Source organism: Cherax quadricarinatus, chromosome 11 (genome assembly GCF_038502225.1).
Source record: "Cherax quadricarinatus isolate ZL_2023a chromosome 11, ASM3850222v1, whole genome shotgun sequence".
NCBI lineage: Eukaryota > Metazoa > Arthropoda > Malacostraca > Decapoda > Parastacidae > Cherax > Cherax quadricarinatus.
The window spans coordinates 14,187,922-14,195,421 of NC_091302.1; positions in this window are offsets into that span (position 1 = coordinate 14,187,922).

The following is a 7,500-nucleotide window of genomic DNA, read 5'->3' on the forward strand; positions in this document are numbered from 1 at the left end:
TCCTGGCAGGATCGTGGCTGGTTTGTGACTGGTTTGTGGCTCGTTCGTGGCATGTTCCTGGCTAGTTCCTGGCTAGTTCCTGGCTAGTTAGTGGCTGGCTCCAGGAAGGTTCCTGTCTAGTTCCTAGCTGCTTCCTGGCTAGTTCCTGAAAGGCTCCTGGCTAGTTCGTGGCTCTTTCTTGAAAGGTTCTTGGCAGTAAATCCTATTTCTCCTGTAAAATGCTAATTACTAACATATCATAAGAGGCCGAGCAAAGTTTTCAATAGAAGAAGTAACTTAGTAGATGTTACGCAGTTAACTGACTTGAAAAAATTCTACACTCTATTTACACGTCAGGAAAATGATTCATGTAAGCAAAAATATTCCAGTAAATTAGTAAATATATAAATAAATATATATATATATATATATATATATATATATATATATATATATATATATATATATATATATATATATATATATATATATATATATATATATATATATATATATATATATATATATATATATGTCGTGCCGAATATGTAAAACTGGTCAATTAGCAAGAACTCATTTAAAATTAAGTCCTTTCTAAAATTTTCTCTTATACGTTTAAAGATATATTTTTTTCATTAATGTTAATCTAAAAATTTTTATTTTTGCACCAAAAGAATCTTAGAAAACTTAACCTAACCTTGTTATAACAAGAACAATTAATTTTAGCCTAACCCAACTAAATATATTTTAGATTTGTTTACAATAATTTAATACTAAACAAACACATTGAAATATATTTTTTTCGTTAGGTTCAGAATGATTTTGTCGTGCCGAATAGGCAGAACTTGCGATCTTGGCTTAAATAGCAACGCTCATCTTGCCATATAGGACAAGTGATAATTTGTGTATGCAATAATTTCGCCAAAATCATTCTGAACCTAACGAAAAAAATATATTTCACTGTGTTTGTTTAATATTAAATTACTGTAAACAAATCTAAAATATATTTAGTTGGGTTAGGCTAAAATAAATTGTTCTTGTTATAATAAGGTTAGGTAAGTTTTCTAAGATTCTTCTGGTGCAAAATTATAAATTTTTACATTAACATTAATGAAAAAATTATATCTTTAAACGTATAAGAGAAAATTTCAGAAAGGACTTAATTTTAAATGAGTTCTTGCTAATTGACCAGTTTTACATATTCGGCACGACATATATACATATATATATATGTATATATATATATATATATATATATATATATATATATATATATATATATATATATATATGTAGGAGAAAATTCTCAAACAGCTTCAGGGAGAATCTTGAGTTTTCCCTGAAGCAAGTTTATTCTTTTCTCTGAGGATGAGGGTCCCTATAACAGTTCTAAAGGTGGTACCTCCCTATATATATATATATATATATATATATAAGCTATGGCAGGAAAAGAGGGACTATAAATGTATTAATTCAAGGATTATGTGGAGTAAAATAAAGATTGGATGTGAAAAGTGGGTTATAATAAGCGTGTATGCACCTGGAGAAGAGAGAAGTGTAGAGGAGAGAGAGAGATTTTGGGAAATGTTGAGTGAATGCGTGGGGAGTTTTGAATCAAGTGTGACAGTAATGGTGGGGGGATTTCAATGCTAAAGTGGGTAAAAATGTTATGGAGGGAGTAGTAGGTAAATTTGGGGTGCCAGGGGTAAATGTAAATGGGGAGCCTTTAATTGAGCTATGTGTAGAAAGAAATTTGGTAATAAGTAATACATATTTTATGAAAAAGAGGATAAATAAATATACAAGGTATGATGTAGCACGTAATGAAAGTAGTTTATTAGATTATGTATTGGTGGATAAAAGGTTGATGGGTAGGCTCCAGGATGTACATGTTTATAGAGGGGAAACTGATATATCGGATCATTATTTAGTTGTAGCTACAGTTAGAGTAAGAGGTAGATGGGAAAAGAGGAAGGTGGCAACAACAAGTAAGAGGGAGGTGAAAGTGTATAAACTAAGGGAGGAGGAAGTTCGGGTGAGATATAAGCGACTATTGGCAGAAAGGTGGGATAGTGCAAAGATGAGTAATGTGGTGGTTGAAGAGGGTTGGAATAGTTTTAAAAATGCAGTATTAGAATGTGGGGCAGAAGTTTGTGGTTATAGGAGGGTGGGTGCAGGAGGAAAGAGGAGTGATTGGTGGAATGATGAAGTAAAGGGTGTGATAAAAGAGAAAAAGGTAGCTTATGAGAGGTTTTTACAAAGCAGAAGTGTTATAAGAAGAGCAGAATATATGGAGAGTAAAAGAAAGGTAAAGAGAGTGGTGAGAGAGTGCAAAAGGAGAGCAGATGATAGAGTGGGAGAAGCACTGTCAAGAAATTTTAATGAAAATAAGAAAAAATTTTGGAGTGAGTTAAACAAGTTAAGAAAGCCAAGGGAAAATATGGATTTGTCAGTTAAAAACAGAGTAGGGGAGTTAGTAGATGGGGAGATGGAGGTATTAGGTAGATGGCGAGAATATTTTGAGGAACTTTTAAATGTTAAGGAAGAAACAGAGGCAGTAATTTCATGCACTGGTCAGGGAGGCATACCATCTTTCAGGAGTGAAGAAGAGCAGAATATAAGTGTGGGGGAGGTACGTGAGGCATTACGTAAAATGAAAGGGGGTAAAGCAGCTGGAACTGATGGGATCATGACAGAAATGTTAAAAGCAGGGGGGGATATAGTGTTGGAGTGGTTGGTACTTTTGTTCAATAAATGTATGAAAGAGGGGAAGGTACCTAGGGATTGGCGGAGAGCATGTATAGTCCCTTTATATAAAGGGAAAGGGGACAAAAGAGACTGTAAAAATTATAGAGGAATAAGCTTACTGAGTATACCAGGAAAAGTGTACGGTAGGGTTATAATTGAAAGAATTAGAGGTAAGACAGAATGTAGGATTGCGGATGAGCAAGGAGGTTTCAGAGTGGGTAGGGGATGTGTAGATCAGGTGTTTACATTGAAGCATATATGTGAACAGTATTTACATAAAGGTAGGGAAGTTTTTATTGCATTTATGGATTTAGAAAAGGCATATGATAGAGTGGATAGAGGAGCAATGTGGCAGATGTTGCAAGTATATGGAATAGGTGGTAAGTTATTAAATGCTGTAAAGAGTTTTTATGAGGATAGTGAGGCTCAGGTTAGGGTGTGTAGAAGAGAGGGAGACTATTTCCCGGTAAAAGTAGGTCTTAGACAGGGATGTGTAATGTCACCATGGTTGTTTAATATATTTATAGATGGGGTTGTAAAGGAAGTAAATGCTAGGGTGTTCGGGAGAGGGGTGGGATTAAATTTTGGGGAATCAAATTCAAAATGGGAATTGACACAGTTACTTTTTGCTGATGATACTGTGCTTATGGGAGATTCTAAAGAAAAATTGCAAAGGTTAGTGGATGAGTTTGGGAATGTGTGTAAAGGTAGAAAGCTGAAAGTGAACATAGAAAAGAGTAAGGTAATGAGGGTGTCAAATGATTTAGATAAAGAAAAATTGGATATCAAATTGGGGAGGAGGAGTATGGAAGAAGTGAATGTTTTCAGATACTTGGGAGTTGACGTGTCGGCGGATGGATTTATGAAGGATGAGGTTAATCATAGAATTGATGAGGGAAAAAAGGTGAGTGGTGCGTTGAGGTATATGTGGAGTCAAAAAACGTTATCTATGGAGGCAAAGAAGGGAATGTATGAAAGTATAGTAGTACCAACACTTTTATATGGGTGTGAAGCTTTGGTGGTAAATGCAGCAGCGAGGAGACGGTTGGAGGCAGTGGAGATGTCCTGTTTAAGGGCAATGTGTGGTGTAAATATTATGCAGAAAATTCGGAGTGTGGAAATTAGGAGAAGGTGTGGAGTTAATAAAAGTATTAGTCAGAGGGCAGAAGAGGGGTTGTTGAGGTGGTTTGGTCATTTAGAGAGAATGGATCAAAGTAGAATGACATGGAAAGCATATAAATCTATAGGGGAAGGAAGGCGGGGTAGGGGTCGTCCTCGAAAGGGTTGGAGAGAGGGGGTAAAGGAGGTTTTGTGGGCGAGGGGCTTGGACTTCCAGCAAGCGTGCGTGAGCGTGTTAGATAGGAGTAAATGGAGACGAATGGTACTTGGGACCTGACGATCTGTTGGAGTGTGAGCAGGGTAATATTTAGTGAAGGGATTCAGGGAAACCGGTTATTTTCATATAGTCGGACTTGAGTCCTGGAAATGGGAAGTACAATGCATGCACTTTAAAGGAGGGGTTTGGGATATTGGCAGTTTGGAGGGATATGTTGTGTATCTTTATACGTATATGCTTCTAAACTGTTGTATTCTGAGCACCTCTGCAAAAACAGTGATAATGTGTGAGTGTGGTGAAAGTGTTGAATGATGATGAAAGTATTATCTTTTTGGGGATTTTCTTTCTTTTTTTTGGGTCACCCTGCCTCGGTGGGAGACGACCGACTTGTTGAAAAAAAAAAAAAAAAAAAAATATATATATATATATATATATATATATATATATATATATATATATATTTATATATATTTGTCGTGCCGAATAAGATAAACTAGCGATTTTGGCTTAAATAGCAACGAACCTCTTGCCGAATAGAGCAAACGAAAACTTTTGTATGAAATAATTTCGCTACAATCATTCTGAACCAAACGAAAATATATATTTCATTGTGTTTGCTTATTAAATTATTGAAAACTTAAATAAAATATATAACATTGGATTACGCTAAATTATATTGCTTTCGTTATAATAAGGTTACGTAAATTTCCTAAGGTTATTCTGGTACAATAATAATTATTTTTTATATTAACATAAATGAGAGACAGAGAGAGAGAGAGAGAGAGAGAGAGAGAGAGAGAGAATCACTTCTAGTGAGAGATCACTTCTAGTGAGAGAGAGATCACTTCTAGTGAGAGAGAGATCACTTCTAGAGAGAGAGAGATCACTTCTAGCCAAGTGTTATTCTGGATATGTTCCACCTAGCAGTGAGAACTTCCACTTGTCTACTGTTTGAAGAACTACAACACTTTAGACAGATTAGTTACCTCGGATGGTTAATAACAAACAAAACGCGGAGCAAAATTTTTTTCTTAGGAATCAACAAACTTAACTAATTATCAACTTAGCGAGAGAAATACAAAAATTACTGAAGTATCTGCAAATTCACCCTGTTAAACATCTTAACTACTTGCAAATTTACTGTTCTAATTTTTTTATTTACTTGCTGTACAAACTTATTGTCATAACAATAAATATTTTCTACTAACTTAGCTAACTTATTGAAATTTCAACAGTCCTTATGTATTAACTTAATGAACTGACTAGAAACCTACTGCATTAACGTAGTTCGCTAATTTAATGAATAAAATACAGATTTACTGAGCAATAAACAATGCTACTGTTTTAACTATAAATAGTAAATTTAACACAAGTTTATCATTAACACCTTTTTTTTTTGACAATGGCAATGAATAAGTGACGTCACTTAATCATTGTCTCGTTTATATTTGCTAGCTCCTACCAATTAAATGTACTTTTATAGATGAATGTTGGAATTAATCAATGTTAATTAGCCTTTGTAAAATAGCAAATATGTTTTGACAAATTTGCACACCTGTTCCAGCGGCACACAACACAAGGGGAAATTATTTTAATTTATAACACAGTTGGAACAACAATTAATTACTGTATTTTTCACTACAAAAACTTTTTGATATTACTCTTTAAAATGTTATTTGCTTAATAATCCCAGTATATATATATATATATATATATATATATATATATATATATATATATATATATATATATATATATATATATATATATATATATATATATATATATATATATATATATATATATATATATATACATATACATATATATATATATATATATATATGTGTGTGTGTGTGTGTGTGTGTGTGTGTGTGTGTGTGTGTGTGTGTGTGTGTGTGTAAGCATTCTCCCTGAAAGCTGGCTGCCTTGGGTCAAAGTCTAGCGCAAGCTGGACTCCAAGGTATTGGTCCAGTGTGGGTAGATTGCTAAAGCACTACGTACCTTGTTCCAAGGTTCGTAGGTTCGAGTCTCCTTTAGCCAGAGATCAGTGTTTGTGTATATTTCGCCTGCTCTTACGAATTCCTTGCATATATATATATATATATATATATATATATATATATATATATATATATATATATATATATATATATATATATTTATTATCACACTGGCCAATTCCCAACAAGGCAGAGTGGCCCGAAAAAGAAAAACTTTCACCATCATTCACTCCATCACTGTCTTGCCAGAAGGGTGATTTACACTACAGTTTTTAAACTGCAACATTAACACCCCTCCTTCAGAGTGCAGGCACTGTACTTCCCATCTCCATGACTCAAGTCCAGCCTGCCGGTTTAACTGAACCCCTTCACAAATGTTACTTTGCTCACACTCCAACAGCAAGTCAAGTATTAAAAACCATTTGTCTCCATTCACTCTTATTAAACACGCTCACGCATGCCTGCTGGAAGTCCAAGCCCCTCGCACACAAAACCTCCTTTACCCCGTCCCTCCAACCTTTCCTAGGCCGACTCCTACACCGCCTTCCTTCCACTACAGACTGATACACTCTTGAAGTCACTCTGTTTCGCTCCATTCTCTCTACATGTCCGAACCACCTCAACAACCCTTCCTCAGCCCTCTGGACAACAGTTTTGGTAATCCTGCACCTCCTCCTAACTTCCAAACTACGAATTCTCTGCATTATATTCACACCACACATTGCCCTCAGACATGACATCTCCACTGCCTCCAGCCTTCTCCTCGCTGCAACATTCATCACCCATGCTTCACACCCATATAAGAGCGTTGGTAAAACTATACTCTCATACATTCCCCTCTTTGCCTCCAAGGACAAAGTTCGTTGTCTCCACAGACTCCTAAGTGCACCACTCACCCTTTTCCCCTCATCAATTCTATGATTCACCTCATCTTTCATAGACTCATCCGCGGACACCTCCACTCCCAAATATCTGAATACATTCACCTCCTCCATACTCTCTCCCTCCAATCTGATATCCAATCTTTCATCACCTAATCTTATTGTTATCCTCATAACCTTACTCTTTCCTGTATTCACTTTTAATTTTCTTCTTTTGCACACCCTACCAAATTCATCCACCAATCTCTGCAACTTCTCTTCAGAATCTCCCAAGAGCACAGTGTCATCAGCAAAGAGCAGCTGTGACAACTCCCACTTTATGTGTGATTCTTTATCTTTTAACTCCACGCCTCTTGCCAAAACCCTCGCATTTACTTCTCTTACAACCCCATCTGTAAATATATTAAACAACCATGGTTACATCACACATCCTTGTCTAAGGACTACTTTTACTGGGAAATAATTTCCCTCTTTCCTACATAATCTAACTTGAGCCTCACTATCCTCGTAAAAACTCTTCACTGCTTTCAGTAACCTACCTCCTACACCATAC